The sequence below is a fragment of the Pleurodeles waltl genome, chromosome 9 (assembly GCF_031143425.1).
Source record: "Pleurodeles waltl isolate 20211129_DDA chromosome 9, aPleWal1.hap1.20221129, whole genome shotgun sequence".
Classification (NCBI taxonomy): Eukaryota; Metazoa; Chordata; class Amphibia; order Caudata; family Salamandridae; genus Pleurodeles; species Pleurodeles waltl.
Window position 1 is genome coordinate 611,253,845 of NC_090448.1, and position 17,891 is coordinate 611,271,735.

The window sequence follows — 17,891 nt, forward strand, 5'->3', positions numbered from 1 at the left end:
ATTATGTGATCCTAGGCAATTGTCTAATTTCATCTTTCCTCCTTTGTCTACATTTAGAGCACCTTGAAATATATGAGTTCAGGGATACACTGTACAAAACCTATGCGTCTGTATGTTCATGAACTAAATTTTTTGAATTCTGAAGAAGCTGCATCATATTTTTACATGTTTGTTTCAAGATTTCTTTAAAAATGAATGTGTTTCTAAAATTAAGTAGCGATGGGCACCTTATTTGCTCCTTTTGATTTACTTTAGTTAATATGTAAATAAACGCTTGTCTCTTTGCTTCATATATTTCTGAATGTTAGTGATGTCTCAAGTAAACAGCAGTCATTCAACTGGGATTTGCATGTGAAAGTCAGGAGGGCCTGAAGTGGCCCTGGGTCATATTTTGAGGATCACTGGTGTATAATTTCATGTAGAGACACCTCATGCTTGTAATAGAGTGCAGAGTTCCACAACCTCTGCTTAATTTGATAATATATTTCTCTGGTACAGTTCTATATAGATTACACCTGACACCTGTAACCTTGGACGGCCTTTAATTTATGTCCACAATTAAAGTTGGTTTGGATGCATTTTTGGGAAAGTGAAACCAGGTCCATACTTCTTGATTCTACCTTACACCCTTGCCCTGAACTGTGGATTGGGATGTAAATTATGTGGGTCAAAATATCTGCAGGACATTGTGGCTCAGGAAGGATTCCTTTCTCATCATCTCTTGTCAGGCAGTCCTCAGATCTTTATATTCCAGTGTTCTAAAGAGGTGAGTGCTCCTTGAAAATAAGCTCCTCTCATGTTTTTATTAGGGGTGGGTGTATCTTGCGTAATTCAGTGTAGCGTAATCACGTGGAATTACCTTAAAATTCTGGGAGATTATGCTTGAATTATACAAGAAGATTGATTATGCGTTTCTGAGTTTATCACTCTTTATTAGAGAAAAAATATCCCCTGCAAAAAATGAATATGCTTTGTAAGAAATTAGGTTATTAGTCAAGGTTGTGACTATCGACCTTGAGTAATAATCACAATCCTTGTTGGTGAACAATATAAGTCAAAATTATGGTAGCTATGGTACGGAGCAGACACACTTAATTTAGGGCACTGTGCAAAGCATTTTTGCCATACCAAAACAGTAATGAGGTCAAAGCACAACTCAAAATTAGAACAATAGAGTAATTGTTAGTAAAATGAATTACACCTAAACAACAAAATCCAATAAAGGGAACCATAGATATGAATGTTTTCAGTTTTAAATAAAAATAGTACAAAATGTGTTAAGCGACAACCATGGTCAACTGGTCATGGTAGAACAAGACCTAGGTATAATTTGAGGTTCATTGCAATGGTGAGTGGGTCCAATACACAAACAAGGTTGAGCTCAGTCAGAGGTTTTAATTTGGGACTAGGTCTCAAAAATTAAAATCCAAAACCTTCAGCAAGACATGGCATCAGGCTGTAGCCAAAGAGGGCTCCACAAGGTCAGATAGAAACTGGACACGTCCCGGTGAAGCTGTTGGTTTTGGCAGGAAAAGCACTGAATTGGTGCAAATTTAATTTTGCATCCAGGAAAGTCCATTCACCAGCTGGATACTCTTGGCACCTTCTTCTTGTCAAGATTTCTCTATTTGCACTCAGTCACTTTTTTGAAGCTTAGAATCCTTCAGGGGGTCAAGGTTAGAGTTTGTAGCTAAAGGAGGCTCCACAAGGCCAAATACCTTCTCAAGAAGGTCTCACTGAATCAGATGTGCTGCTGAGGAGAAGCTCTGAGCTGAAGAAATCTCCATCTTCAGTCAAGTGGCAATACACCTTGGGCAGATTGGCTTGGAAGGTTGGCCACAGTCTGTTTCAGGTTTCCGGGGGTGGTAGGAGAAGTCCAGCCAGATGCAGCCATGGGTTGTAGGACCTCAGGAACAGCACTTGGGAGTTTGGACCGACTCAAGCAGAGGCTAACAGCAGAATCCATGGGAGGTCCAGTTGGAACTGGTCGGCTGGGCAGTTTCATGAAAAGTTATCTTGTAGTTTGTTGTGTTGCTTTGACGAGTGTGCCTTATGACCCATGGAGTCTACTTCTTTGCCCTGGGTACACAATGGAGCAAGTTCAGTCCTTCAAGGCTCCTCTCAGGTCACAGACAGCAGGTTCAGTTCTTTTCTGTTCTTCCCCAGGTCAAAGATTGTTATGAAGAGGGTGCCAGGACATGCCCCATTTATACCTGGCACTAGCTTGTGGGTGAAGGTTACTCCTGGTCCATCCCTGGCAATAGGGTAACGGATTTCAGGGGTAACTGTACTCACCTTTGCAGCAGTTCCTGTCTGCCTTACCTTACTGCAAACAATCCTACAGTGGTGCTCACTCCTATAATCAAAACTGATGAAACCCCTCTCACCTTGTGCAAAGCCAGTGTGCCCACCCAGAGGTGTGGCCAGTGCAATGAGTAGCCACCCATCTGTGGTCACTCTAAACTAGTTCTGAGGGAAGCTTGCTTCTCCCCAGGGATTGGTAACGGCCTGACTGGGTAAAACAAATGAAGGGACCTGTCCTTGTCTCATCTGACAGCAGAGGCCCCTTTAAAGTAAATTATGTTCCTGGCCACAGCCCAAATAGCTATCCTGTCAGAGAAATAAAAACATCTCCTCACACCGAGGCCATTGTCTTTCCATCTAGAAGTAGTTTTCACACCTCATGCAGAGCCATTTGCCAGATGGGTGACAGGTGGAAGGCCCTGGTAAATTAGCCTATAGGAGTAAAGGGTGACTTTCTAAAATTTACTTTTCCTTAATATTTATCAAACATTTGACTTTACCAATAAATTGGGTTTTTGATAACTATTAGAAAGAGTTGTTGAATCATGTTTCTAGTTGGTCCCAAATCTGAGATAGCAAATCTATATTTAATAATGCTTACCAATATTTCTCTATTGACCAGCCATTGTTCTTAGGAAGCAAATAGCTTTTGGCTGCTACTCAATGTAAGGACATGTTAACATTACATTTCTATGTGTCCTACTTTTAAGTAACATGCACCCTGCCTTATGGGTTACAAGGCCTACTTAGGGGTTTCATAATAATATTTAAAAGGAACATATGGCCATATCCAAATGTTTTACTTGGACTGGTTGAATTTCAGTTTTACACTTCTCTTGCCAGGGTACAATGGTAGGCCTGATGCCATGTTTTCACTGCCACTGAAGTGGATGGCACATTAGGTGCTGCAGTCCACTAGTGGTGTTTAACCTCCAGGCCCTGGGTTGGTGCTTATTTTGTAAAACAATAAGTACTGGTGTACAAAATTTGGCTTAAAAGCCTGCAACCATTGCTTGAATGTCAAAGTACTGAATACCAAGGCTGAAAAGACTTAGGGGGTCATTCTGACCCTGGCGGTCCAAGATCGCCAGGGCCACGAATGACGGAAGCACCGCCAACAGGCTGGCGGTGCTTCCAAGCCCATTCTGACCGCAGCGGTAAAGCCGCGGTCAGAAAACCGGGGCCGGCGGTTTCCTGCCATTTTAGCCCCGGCTGGGCGAATCCGCTAGGGCAGCGCTGCTGGGGATTCTGACCCCCTTACCGCCAGCCTGTTTCTGGCGGTTTTCACCGCCAGGAAGAGGCTGGCAGTAAGGGGTGTCCTGGGGCCCCTGGGGGCCCCTGCACTGCCCATGCCACTGGCATGGGCAGTGCAGGGGCCCCCAAACAGGGCCCCATGAAGCTTTTCACTGTCTGCCAAGCAGACAGTGAAAAGCGAGACGGGTGCAACTGCACCCGTCGCACCGCCGCAACACCGCCGGCTCCATTCCGAGCTGGCTCCTGTGTTGCGGCCCCCATTCCCGCTGGGCCGGCCGGCGCTAACTTGGTTAGCGCCCGCCGGCCCAGCGGGAATGTCGGAATGCCGGCAGCGGTCTTTTGGCCGCATGGCGGGCGATTGGCAGTTCCCGTCTGGCGGGCGGCTACCGCCACCCGCCACCCGCCAGAGTTGGAATAAGGGCCTTAATTCCACCTCATGCCTCTTTAATCCACCACCGAATACTCCCTGCCCATTCATCTCACTCGTGCAGGTTCTGTTTTATTCCTGCTCTTTCCTTGTCACTGTTTTTCTGCCTTTCTCTTCCTCCTTCTTTCCCACTTTTGTGCTTTTATCTTTCTATCTCGGAATCAATCTCATTTGAGGAAAAACACGTGCTAGTGCCCAAATATGAGTACCGGTGGGCTCCACCTGCAACCACTGGCTCAATGTAATCATTGACCTGTGTACTCTTTACAGCATATGCTATGCACATAGTCATGTTAAATATGCCAATTAGTAGTATATCAATTGAGCTATGTTAAAAGAGGAGTAGAGGCATTCTACTATAGGTTATCAAGTATACAGTCAGCAAAAACAGATAGGGTAAAATCTGATGAGACACCACACAAAAGGCAGTCATTTCCTACATGTTGCCATAAATGTCTCCTTTCCAATGATGAAGCAAAGCAGAAGGATAAGTAATTTTCATTTTCACTTTTAAAATTGCAGCTGTAATTATGTCCTGTGCCTTTTACCCTGACTGTAGGCTCTGAGCTTGTATTGTGATGTTAGAACTCAACTGTACTAAGTTACTGCAGTTCAGAAGCTATGTTATTTCTTTATTACATGTGACTAGAGATATCAGAGGTTACCTGTATTAAGGAGATTAGAGGTAGGCATTTATACAGGAATTCAAGAATTCCTTTACCATCTTTCCTTGTGGTTGCAGTTCTGGGTATATCCTAACACCGTGTCCATCGAGATATTTATGAGTGTTCTGATTTTTTAAACAAAAGAAAGAGAATCTTAAGAATGTATTGAAACCCTTATTCTCAGATCACATGGAATCCAAAATTCATGGTATCATGATATTTGTTGTGCTTTTCAACCCAGCGGAGGCTGTGGAGTGCAGGGGATGCAGTCTGGTAAGTGTTGGATCCAGCCTTGTAACTTTGGAATGCAGTCCCGAAACTTTGGGATGCAGTTTTGCAACTGTGGGATAAGGTCCCGTAACAGTGGGATGCAGCCTTCTAGTGCGGGTACAGTCTCTTAACTGTAGAATGGAGTCTAATAACTGACGGGTGCGGTCTCTAACTATAGGATGCAGTTTTGTTACTGTGGGATGCAGTCTTATAACTATAAACCCAGTTCGTTTAAATTGCAGGACGGAATGGGTTACTTACAAACAACTATAAACAATAGGATATTCGTTTCATGGATGTTGTAATGAATGAATTAGAAACACGGATTCCCCTTGATAAAATTATACCACAAACAATTCTTCCTAGTATATTTGTAAATCTCGATAAGGAGGGACCTCATCTCACACTAAACTTTGTTTGGAAAATGCTCTCCTGAATTCCAAAAACAGAAATGTTCTGAATGCCTTTCACAAGAGAACTATGATCCTCATGTTAGGGTACTGCAAAGTTTTTACAACACGAGCACAGTCTTCAATTTTGGCGTACTTGTATTTTACCAGTGTTCCCACATTTTTATGTTTGGACATATACATAGGCCCTCATTCTGACCTTGGCGGTCTTTTCGCAAGACCGCCGAGTTACCGCCGCGGTGAAGACCGCCGACCGCGGCGGTATGCCGCTGTGCGCATTCTGACCGCTGGGAGCGTTCCGCCGGAAAACCGCCAGCAGCCACACTGGCGGTCGGCGGGAAAGTGGAGACTGGTCAACCTCCACCGCCACGCCAGCAGAACACCGCCCACAGAATTACGACCCACATTTCTGTGTGGCGGTCTTCTGTTGGCGGTCTTCTGTTGGCGGTCACCTCCCCATGGCTCCCGTCGCCTCCCGGAGGACCAACGCACAAGGTAAGTTGACCGTCCGTGAGGGGAGGGGGTGGGGGGTGTTGTGTGATGTGGGCGTGCATGGGGGTGTGCGTGTGAGTGTGTAGAGGGGGTGTGTGAGTGCGTGTATGCGGGCGGGGGGTGCTGCTGTGTCTATGGGTAATGTGTGCTGTTCGGCAGGTGCGCATGTCTGCATGTATGTGTGCGGGTATGTGTCCCCGTTGTGTATGTGTGTGTAGGGGGTGTGTATATGTGCATGTTGGGGGGGTGTGCATGTCGGGGTGCATGTATGTGCATGTCGGGGTGGGGGTGGGGAGGGGGTTCGTACCACCTCTGGGGGGTGGCAGGGGGGTGGAGGGTGTGGGGGGAGGACTCGGGTGGGTAGTGGGGGGTGGGGGAGACCCCTATCAGTGCCAGGGAAGGAATTCCCTGGCCCCGATAGTGCTTACCGCCATGGTTCGCACGGCGGTTCCCGCCCGCAAGAAACCGCGGCGGTAGGCAGGGTCATAATACCCTTGGCGGTCTTGGGACGACCGCCGGGCCGGAGTGCGCAAACTCCAGCCCCGCGGTCATGACCGCCGTGGCGGTCGGAGTGGAGAAGTGGCGGTTGGTCGCGGCGGGGACCGCCGCGGTCAGAATGCCATTTTTAATACCGCCGGTCTGTTCGTGGTCCGACCGCCGTCTCTCCGCCGACCGCCAGGGTCAGAATGAGGGCCATAGTGTTTTTTCAACCAAATTGTAAATATTGCCCTGCGCATGCAAATATATGTGTGCGATTGCTAGTTGGAGTTGAAAATGAAAGTGTTCCTTCCTGGTAAAATAAAACACAAAACTTGCCCACCCCTTCAGTTGATGTAGATAGAATCCTCAAATGAATACAATAATGTATGCATTGTTCAGAATTGGCTCATCTATGCATTTAGCTCTACAGGTCTAATGTAAATAAATTCATTAATGAAGCTTAATACAGATGTTTGTAGGAATATATATATCCCAGGTTCTTCGTACTTTGCAGTTTCACGTATAGGCCACATAACCGGCATCTGATATTGAAATCACTGGAGTCACGTGACCATTGTGACCAGAGCCAGGCATTCGTCTGTTGCCGGACTTAAGGCTTTAGTGACCCGTTGCTCTCTAGTAAGTGATGTCTATAACAGCCCTTATATAAGAGATGAATGACTGGCTGTAGCTCAGCCTGAGCTCCTCTTGGGCCCTCAAGCCCAAACACCCAAGGTTTCATTATGGCTTCGGCTGCAACTCACGCTGTACAGACAAAAACGAACAAGGAAGAACAAACCATTAACCTTTGATGTGAAACAGGTGAACACGATACCCATCTAGTAGCTAAATTGCACTATGTGAAACCAAAAACCTGGGATCTGATCCCGCGCACCGGGCCTTATCTCTCTTTCTAGAGGTCCATTCTTCTCTGTTCCGAGGGGTGAGGAGAGGATTTTACAGGAGTGTCAAAATCAATTACAGTGCAACTCAATAGTCACACATGAAACCTCAGAGTCCAAATTAGGTGGCTGATTTAAGAAAAGTGGTGCTGCACCCAGTTCAAGTTCCTTGCGCCCCTTGGCGCCCCCTACCACCACCATGTGTGGGCCCTATTCATAATAAGGCGCACCATGGCCCATGGTAGGAGGCAATAGCTTCAGAATTCCTGATGCTATTGATGTACTCAGCAGGAGTAGCACCAACATTTTGAGGCTACTCCTGCAGAGTATATAGGGGCCCTTGATATTCAATGGCATGTCCCCTTTTAACACCTGCTCTGAGTTAAAAGTGGCAAAAAAAAATGGCGCATGGCAATCTCTTAGATTTCCTTGCATCATTTTTTCACACCCCCCCCTTACTGGGGGAAGACCCCCTTTGAATATATTATGCCTGGCGCAGGCGTAGTGTAGCGCAAATGGTTACAAAGTGGCATAACGCATGCATTGCACCACTTTGTAAATTTGGAGCTGCATTTATGGCAATCTAATGCCACATTGGAGTAAAAAAATGACAATAATGTGTCGTTAGTATGGCACTAGGGCCTCTTAAATCAGCCCCTAATTTCCTAAGGGCTTTATTACAGACTCAAAGCGAAAGTTACATAAATGAGATTTAAAACCACAGTATGGATATAAAAAATCACCATTGAGAACTTAACGTTGTTTAATATTGAATCGAAGCAACATATCAAAGGCTTTAATAGCAACAATACAGAAAATCAGGAAAAGCATGTTATGTCTGGATTCCCAAATTAAGTTCTCTTGCCTAACCATTGAATGTACCTCCTAAACTATTCTAATACAAAAGGAATATCTATAAACGGTTAGCAAACAGAACTGCGGTAGAAGGTTCTATTCAAGAGAGGTGTGGTGGAATAAAGCCACATAGAAAGTATGAAGTCTGTACCTAAAAAACATTCACACAGAGTAAGGGGCAAAGGGAATCTGAATCTCTTGCCAACTAAACCACACTTAAAAAACAAAACTGCAAATCAATTATAATTGACACTTCAGTCTTCTGTAGCCTGCGGCACTCAACCTTGATACACTCTTGTAATCAGGAATCTTAATAGCTATAGCTTTCAACTTCAGGATACTCCTTCCATCCTGTAGCGCTTCTCTCAGGCTCTATTATCTCTCGTGCACAAGGAGCTCCATCTTAGCTTTTGCATCTGCAGCTTTGAAAAATAACCTTTCAAGTTGAAGATTAGAAGACCCAAAAGAATGCGGCCTTCACTCCAACCAAACTAAAAGGAACACAAATATACTTTCATTTCAAATATGGTTTAAATGTTATACTTTGTTGGATATAAAATGATTATAAAGAATAACATTTCTAAAATACTATAACATAAACATGCTTGCAAACAAGGTTTAAATGTGGCATACATGAAACATTAAATTCATTGTGCACTTTTACTGATATATTTTATGCACTGCATTTAACAGTTTGCTTTACACAATGCAGAAATTAAAATGACCACCCTTTCTTCTCACATTTTAAGAGGCATAATGGCACCGCCAGGTTATGCGCCTTCAGATCGAGCCTCTGCTTCTCTAATTGACCAAGTTGTGTCATTCTAGATTATTTTTTTATTTCAGAGGGACTCCTTTTTTTCATTATCACAAATTAAAACTCCTTCAAATGTGTGAATTCTGCATGTGTGCTGTACAAAAGCAACTTGTGTTTGATTTAATAGAACATACCATTGCTCCCTTTATAATAAGAATCAAGGCCAGATGGAGGATGTACATGACCACAGACTTTCTTTTTAGTTTACTAGTGCCATTGTTGTTGGGTGGAGGGCATTTTCTCAACACATCAGCTGATGCGTTCTCAAAATACACATGTTTTCATCTTGAGTACACGCTCCCAATGTTGCTATACATGTATTAATCCAATCTAATCTCGTAGACTGGGCTGCAACAGGAGAGCTGCATAAATGTAGCTCATCAGCTACTTGTTAGAGAAGCTTGACTTACACTACCCTCTATCAAGAGTTAATGCATCATGCATTCCAGAAACAATGGCATAGCTAAAATGCTTGTATCACAACAGCAGACCTGTCAGCTTGTGAAACATTTTCATTGTGTGAGGAGGAGATAGGGCCTTGAAGGGGATTGGGCTTAGTGCATAGCACAACCAAAGCACTTTTTGATTCACCACCTACCCCTCCACCCTCACAAAAACAATCCAGCCCCAGTCTATACTAGAAACAAAGGTTTTGAGGCGGCTGCCGATATCCTGGGTGGGTTTCACACCTAATAATGGATATTGGCTGAGCACAGCCTCAAAACAACTAGCTGGAAACCTGCTCAAACCTGCTCTCTGCAGGGCTTTTCAGCTTTGCTGCACTTTCTGTAACCCACGATACCACATCACCTCTCTCAGTCTACAAAGAACAAAAAGAAAAAACATCAAAATACAGCTATAAACAATGAATGCAGAATCTACCCTTAAAATACAACTACAAACAAGATATACAAAATATACATTACCCATGAGAATAAATGGAGGTGCACACAGTCCTGTAATCAAGCCAGTCTCCTCTTCTCTCATTGTGGTCTGCTTCCTAGATCCTCAAAACAGTCTTTCTCTAGAGAAGTCAAATCTTCACTTAGTACATACCTACATTAAGCCACCCTGTTGCGGTTCCAGATTTTGTTATCACCAGTATTCACAGTATTTTTAGAACATTGTATTTATTAAATGATTGACTAAACTTGGATATTGTCCCATCCTTTGTTGGAGATTTGATTTTAATTCAATCTCCCACCCGCACAACAGTCTCCTTAACATTGTTCCTCTTGTCATAGAGTTACTTTGCTTTCATCTTCTTCTCCCCCTCCCTCCTTTTCTCATTCGTCCAAGCAGGAATTGTTTCACAGCTGGGCATTCTTCCTGTAAACAACTGAGAAGGAGACATTCCTGTGGTGGAATGCAATGTTAGGTGATATTCTCTGACTTTCCTCCTCATATCTTCCTCCTAATTCACTCCACACAATAGGGACTGTTGCAAGCTCTTTTTCAGGACCTTGATAAAGCGTTCCACCACACCACTGGATTCGGGATGCAAAAGGGCATCTCTCTTGCGCTTAATCCCTCTTATCCTCAAAAATTCTTCAACCACCCCAGAGGTAAGTTGAACCCTATTGCCCATAAGTACAGTAGACGGAAATCTTTCTCTCACAAACAACTCCTCCAAGAAACAGACAACATCTTTTAATTCAATTGAATTCACCACCTTAATATCTGGACAGCAGGAGTACATATCAACACACACCAGAACATGTTTCTTACAAGCTTTCACTCTAATAGGCCCAAGAACGTTCAGTGCAATATCTAACCATGGTTCTTAAGCTTGTTCTCTTATCACCATAAGCTGAGTTCTCCACTCGTATACACTCGACACAATCTCCCCTCTCAACCATTAGGTCCACCGCTGGCCACTAGTAGCATTCTCTGCCTCTCTTCTGTTTTCGAGATACCCATGTGGCTGGAATAAGCACACCATACCAATTTTTCCTTTAACCTTATAGGAGGCACCAATTTGCTTCCTCTCAACAACAATCAATCTTCAACTGTCAGTTCATTTTGTACCTACTAAAATATCACCGTATTCTCCCCACACTCGCTTTTGCTCACCCATACTCCTAAAACCATCTACTGCCCAAAACATTAACAATAGAATGCAATTACACAGAAAGCACCTTGCACAAAAGTGGACAGTGGTGGCTGCATCAGGTGTAATACACAACCACAACTTAGCCTGAAAGATATTACTACCTAAATCAGCAGTAAAACAATAGCTTTGCATTCAAAATGGGAGGTTACCCAGATACAAGAGTTTATACTTGCTCCAAAATCACCCACAGTGCCTTGTTTATGTCTTAGAACAAGCAAATAAAAACACAATGTTACTGCATGTACTCCTAGAAGCTGCAATCAAAGTCACTCCTTTTTCTGAGTTGTGTGTGTGTGTGTGTGTATGTATAACAGTGTGTCGCAGGGATGTGCGTGCATGACCGTGGTTGTGGACAGGCTTCAACTGTGCTCCTTATTATGTTGAAATGGTGTGTGTGCCACCGAGACATGCAGTGAGGTTTCTTGCTTGCTCCTTGCTGAAATATAGAAAATGTGTGTGTATCACAAAGACACACATTGTGTTGAAATGGTGTGCTCATCATAGAGACACACAGTGAGGCTTCTTGAAAGATGTGCATATCACTGAGACACGTGTTGTGGCCACCTGCGCGTCTGAGGTGAAAGGTAGAATGACACGAGACTTGGAACAGAATAATCCAACAAGGCGGTGTGTTGCATCACTCAACTGTTGCAAAAAACCTTTAGTCGCAATCAAGGGGCTGGCGTCACCACTGCTCACTTCTTGTGGTTGAACTCAACACATTCAGGCACGGATACCACTCACTCAAACAAAACTTGAACAAAGTCATGCTCGAGAAGGCAATGGCCACTATGCAGAAAGGAGGTATTTAAAGTGCACCTTATTCCTGTGTCTCATTCCACTAGTGAACCACGTCTCTTCACATGCTCGCCTCACCACCTTGATGTCGCTGTGTTGAGGTCTCCACTTCTTTTTTTAAAATCATTCTTCCATGCTGAAGTAGATCTCAAATTCCATCAAATGCACATAGGTCACCTGTCGCCAATGTTGAGAAGAGTCCATCAGCCACAACTTCAGCTAAAGAGGATAAACGACTTTATTTATGTATAAAGGAAAGAAGATCCCATCCACAACCAGTGAGTGTTAGTGCTCCAAAGCAAACTTCCACCAATTGCCACCTCACAGTTCTACCACCTACTTTCCAGTGATGATGTGCAGGTTACAGAACGGCACATCATCCCATGGTAACATAACCCCAGGTTCTGCAGGTTCTGAAACCTAAGATACCACACCTACACATGTAACATACAAGTGTAACTTATACTGGTGAATAGCCCTGTCTATATATTTTTGGTGTCTTCTTATTTACACAGAAGTTACTGCTCTAATCCCATTAGCATGCATGCTTCATTGTATGTTCTCCCAGCAAGTAATGCAAAATATTCTGTGTCTCTTCACTCATCCACCTAGTTATAAGTAGTTAGTTAGCCTAAGCTGCTTGTTCCTTTTCTAATGTATTGTACACCTCAGGACTTTGTTTTTCTTCTAACATAATTGACTTTGACCTGATAAACACCAAACCTGCCCACATTTAAATGCCCTGCTATCATTTTTGAACAACAACATTAAGGTGTTACATTTTCAGCTCCACGAGTTGTATACACTTTGCTAACCAGAATAACAAAAGTAACATAGGTTTGCTCACAGTCAGGATTTGATGAAACAAGAAGAAAACAGCAAAACATGTTTTGAACATTTTGTTTGACATTTTTTATATCCTTTTTTTCAGTCATGGTACGTGTAGAATAAAAAAGTATAAAGTTTAGAAGACGTGGCTCCCATTATCATTACTTATACTATTATAATTCTACTACCTCTATGAAATTTGTTATGTAGCAAATTTGCATTTCTACCTAATCACCCCAGGTTTTCAACCCTTTTCTATACCCTATTTTTGCTGATATTAGGAATTTGTGCCCTGTGACTCTATTAATTTGTGCCACAGTGCCTTAAACTTAAATAGTAATGGTAAAAAATAGTGTCATCTAATTAGTCTTTTTAATTGATCTGTTGGACCATTGTATGTGGTGTGGAAACTGCATGTATGATGTGAAAATGAAATGACATATGTGGGCTACATTGTACATTTACACCTCCCACATGTATGACATAATATATGTGTGCCAGGAGCACCACTGTGCTCTGCATGGACTTCAGTTTAAGTACACTGCAGTGACCCATGGCTGTGGAAAGTGCCTTTCCAATGTAGGAAAAAACAATTCATAAGAAGCCCCTTAAGTGTAGCTTGTACACCCACAAGACAGGATTCTAAATTATATAAAATAGTGCACACTGCATATTGGGTTAGGGTGCTCTCGCAGTCAAATAAAGCCCAAAACCTATTTTAGTCTGTAGTTTTTCTAGGCTTCTCTCTGAAAAGGCTTAGAAAGGATTAAAATATGTATTTCTTATCTCTACCTGTAAAAGTACTAGAAATCTGCTTCAAAGTTATGTTTTACTTAATTTTCCAAATCTGATTTAATAGTGAAATTGGACTTTCGATAACTGAAAAGGGAAAACAACTTCATAAAAATGTATTCTGTGTTATGTGAACTAAAAAGGGCCTAAAATACTTTTGGTCACTCATCTCTTCCAGTGCTCAGTCTGGTTTGAAGAGGTAATGAGTCTGCTCATTGGGCAACAGTCTACCTTTGAGACGAGGAAGAACAGGTGGGTTTTAACTGCTGACTACTTAGAAGGCATTAGCTATCTGAGAGTAGCCAGTCACTGCATGTAGGACCAAACACAGCTTAGGCACCACCTCTTTTGCTGTGGAGATGCCAGGAAGTACTTCTTCCATTAATTTTAAGATCTCTCTCACAGTGCCATGCTCTGGTCACAACAGGGGAGAGAATGAGTTTACATCCTGTCAGGTGATGGGATACCTTATCTAAACAGGGGTGTGGATAATGAGGTAAAATACAGGCTTGCCTTGTGGCATGACTTCCTATTATGTTAAAAGTTCAGCTCTTGGGTCATTTTTACAGTAAAGAGGAAATTATGCAAAAGGAGGTGCAGGAGTTTGCAGGAAATTGGTTAAAATAGGGTGGCAGAATTTCACTAATAACTGACTAGTGACAGGATAAACCTAACAATCACCCCTCAGAATATTCCTAGACCGAAGCAGACAACACCTAAAGCAGAAGGCCGGGCTGGAACAAAATGACTCAATGACTCTGGATTCCAGTGGTGCAGTGAGCACAGGTCCCATGTCTGTGAATACCCTTCCCACTTAGGGTGACAGATGATGGATGGAATGCTGACAATGTAAACATTCAGCCCCATTCACAAAGATCTGGGTTAATCCATTGTTTTTTGCCCAGCATGACACCCCAGTTTGGACCCAGCCACATGGAAATCAGTCTTGATCTTGTTCCCCATGGAAGCAGAGTCCAGCCCAAATTGCCAAGCCAGGTCCTCCCTTGCCTGGAAACAAGCATCCTGGGACAGGTTTTGTGGTATCACCCCTCATCAGCCAGGCTATCTTGAATCCAATGGTGCAGTGAGCATAGGACCCACGTCTGGGCATACCCTTCCCACTTAGGGCAACAAACGCAAAAGAACAGATGATGGACGGAATGCTGAACAATGCAAACATTCACCCCCAGTCACACAGATATGGATTTAATCTATTGTTTTTTTTCCCACCACTCCACTACAGTTTGGACCCAGTCATATGCAAATCAGTCTTGACCCTGTTCCCCATGGGAACAGTCCAGCCTGAACTGCCAAGCCAGGCCCTCCCTCGACCGGAAGCAAGCATCCTGGGACTGGTTTCAGGGTTTCACCCCCCTCATCAGCCAGACTAGCTTGAAACCAGTGGTGCAGTGAGCACAGGACCCACGTCTGGGCATACACTTCGCACTCACTGTGCAAAAAGCAAAAGCAAACAGAACAGAAGAAGAATTATTTCTAGTCCCTGCCAGCCCCCAGGGTCTAGAACTGTTTTACAAGGGTCAGATGGATTACCTCCTGCCTGCTTCAGTAACACAAAAAAAGACTCTAGCTTCCCAAGAGGGTCCCACTGACCATGTAGGACTGGACACTGCAGGAACCCTGATTGGACAGTGGTCTAGTGCCTGCATGAGGAGTTGAGGACTGCAGAAATGACAAAAAAACCTTTCCCCCCGTTGGAGAAAAGTGTGAGTTAGTTATTTTTTCTCTTCAAGAGGAACAGAGAAGGTGCTGATATATATGTCCAAGAAGAGCTTTTTGCCATGATAAAAACAAGTCAACATTAGGAGGGAGCAGAATGTTTCATTCAGCCAGTGGAACTAGTGGAATTTGGCGACTCTGCATTTCTCTTGTAATGAGAAGTTCCAGGCAAATTCCACCAATCACTGCATGATGGGATTTTTTTCTCGCAAGGTTCCAGAAATATGGGCCAAAGCTACATTTGGTGTCCCCTCATGCTGTTTTCTAACTTGGGAAGTTGTAGGCAGGTGCAGGTGGTCGCAAGCAGTTGCGGTCAGGGGGCTGCTTCTCGAGGAAATTTGCAGCTGCTCCAGTGGATTCTCTACAGGAGCCCCAGCAAAATCAATTTGAATGGCAGCACACTCATGCACCACATGGTGCCATTTCCATTGCAACACAAGCAGTGTGACATGCATATTTCCACTCATTGGCTGAACTCCATGTAATCTCAACAGAATTCCTCAGAGTGGAGCTCTGCAAGTTCCTCCCACCCCTATTCAACATGAACGTATGGTAAAGTCGACCAGCCTTGTGGAGGCCTGCCCAGCTATAGCTTGCAGACTTGTCCCATTGCAGGATTTTGACTTACATAAAATTGACTAAGGGCCTGATTTACAACTCTGGGGATGGGTTTACTCTGTCACAGTGGTGACGGATATCCTGTCCGCCGATGTCTAAATCTCATAGGACAGAATTGGATTTAGATTTCAGCGGACGGGATGTCCATCAACATTGCGATGGAGTAACCCATCCGCCGAGTTCTAAATGAGGCCCTAAATCTGAAGGTAAAACCAGACCGGGGTCAGACAGAAAATCTGTACAACCAGCAAAGCATCCTTTGTAGCCATGAACATCAGCTTTGTTCCAGCCTGAGTTTTTGGCAACAAAAAAAATGGCTTCAGCGGGAACTTGATGACAATGTATCTGACCTCAATGGATGTTCGCCAGCCAATGCCTTGGACCTGGCCCTGCTGGAAGATTGTGACATCCATTTTACAGAATACATCTGGAAGTAAAAACTCTCGCCTGGCCCATCTGCTTGGGGTATCTGACCTTGAGGATGACCTGAAATCGCATATAGATCCTGGTAAACAGTGAGCTGTTGTTATTCAATGTTCTTAATTTTTTCTAGGCACTTTTCAGCCTTAAAACTTTAGGAATTCAGATCTGGTTCTCCTTAATCTAGTTAATTGATGTTGGTGTTTTCATGTTCATTAGATAGTTTTCTATTTTTCTAGATTAGTTTGGGAATTTTATTTGTTGGGACTCTTTTCTTTGCAATTGTTCGTACTGCTTTTAAATTATTATGCACTTCTCTAGGGATTGACTGCTATTTGTGCCGTATCTCTCAAGGGATCACCACAGATTTTCTTAGAACTGTGTGTTATACCTATGCCGAGCGGACTTTATAAAGTTCGAACGATTGCCCACTTTAAATTAATAACCAGATCCCTCGGACATTCTCAGTTATAAACAACTCATTAATGTTAGAAGTAGATGAAATCCTGTAGTTGTTTTTCTCATATATTACCAGCAACTCTCACAAAAACTTTCAATATTATTTGTTGTGGCGAGTTCGCCACTGTCAAGTCAGTAGCGAGAAACAAATCACAAGAGCTTAGTTCTCATGTACAAAATGCAGGTGATTCACCCAAAAAATCATTACCTGAGATATGTTGCACATATCCACTTTCCGACTTCTCTCAAGATTCTTGCAAGAGAAAAATCACACGTTGGAAAATGGATTAGAAAAATGGCAAACTACAAGTACTATGGGTAGTGTAATGCTACAAACCTACATGAGATTACTTTAATGTAATAAAAAATATGCACACCTCTAATTAATGTTTTTAAGTGGTGATGCACGTAAATGGGATTTCCTTTAATTTTATCAGTTTAATCGTGACTAGACCAATGCTATGGAAACTTACTATTGCAGAGATTATTTGAGCTGAACTATTGTACATGTGGCTGTGGACAGTTATGTACTCATCTGTGGTCACTGTTCTTTTTCCTGCAGAATTTGACTGCTGGTTGGTTCCTCAGCATCATCTGAAGTCGCAAACAAATTATCTTCCTAAAACTTGACGGAAATTCAGCACGTGACCAGAATCCAGAAGATGTTACCTGCTTAACTCCATAAGTGTAAAGAATGTAATAAGCGGTAAAATGTAAGTTGATATTTATTGTTTTCTATCAATAACCCACATTACAATATTTAAACAGTGGTCTGAAGAGAATTTAATCTAACGTTATTCATAATTGACAACTTCAAGTTCAAATTATTTTATTATTTGTATAAATCACTTCAGTGAAGGCCTGGCAAATATAAAAATATGAATAGTTCTAGATAAAAAAATATACAAAATGTAGCATATATTACAGCATTTCACTGCAGCAAAAAAGTAATCAACTTGTTTACTGGGCCGGATTGGCCGTCCAGGGCATCGGGCGTTTCCACGGGAGGCTGTGGTCTGGTTTTGCAGTTGGGGGGGCGGTTTTGTTACTGGGGGCCAGTTTTGTAGCAGTGCTGTAATATCGGCCTCCAGTAACAAAAGCAGCAGTGCTTCACTCTTGCGCCCCTCCGGGGACTGCTCTGACAAAATTGACAGGTGTGCTTTGGGTTCTCAGTCTGGCCATGATCATTTACATTCAATCTACATTCCATTTTTAATATGGGACAAAACAAAACTCTCTCAATCTATTAA

The 17,891-nt window shown here is 43.1% G+C and overlaps 1 protein-coding gene across 6 annotated transcripts in view; it reads left to right on the forward strand.

The window, feature by feature from the left end:
• The window catches only part of LOC138259714 (leucine-rich repeat and fibronectin type III domain-containing protein 1-like protein), a 3,031,897-nt gene that overhangs the window by 1,707,686 nt on the left and 1,306,320 nt on the right, over nucleotides 1–17,891 (forward strand). For all 6 annotated transcript variants that reach the window (XM_069207608.1, XM_069207606.1, XM_069207609.1 and 3 more), the window contains one exon: nucleotides 17,204–17,354. The gene's annotated coding sequence lies outside the window, so the exon portion shown is untranslated. The remainder of the gene's footprint in view (nucleotides 1–17,203; nucleotides 17,355–17,891) is intronic.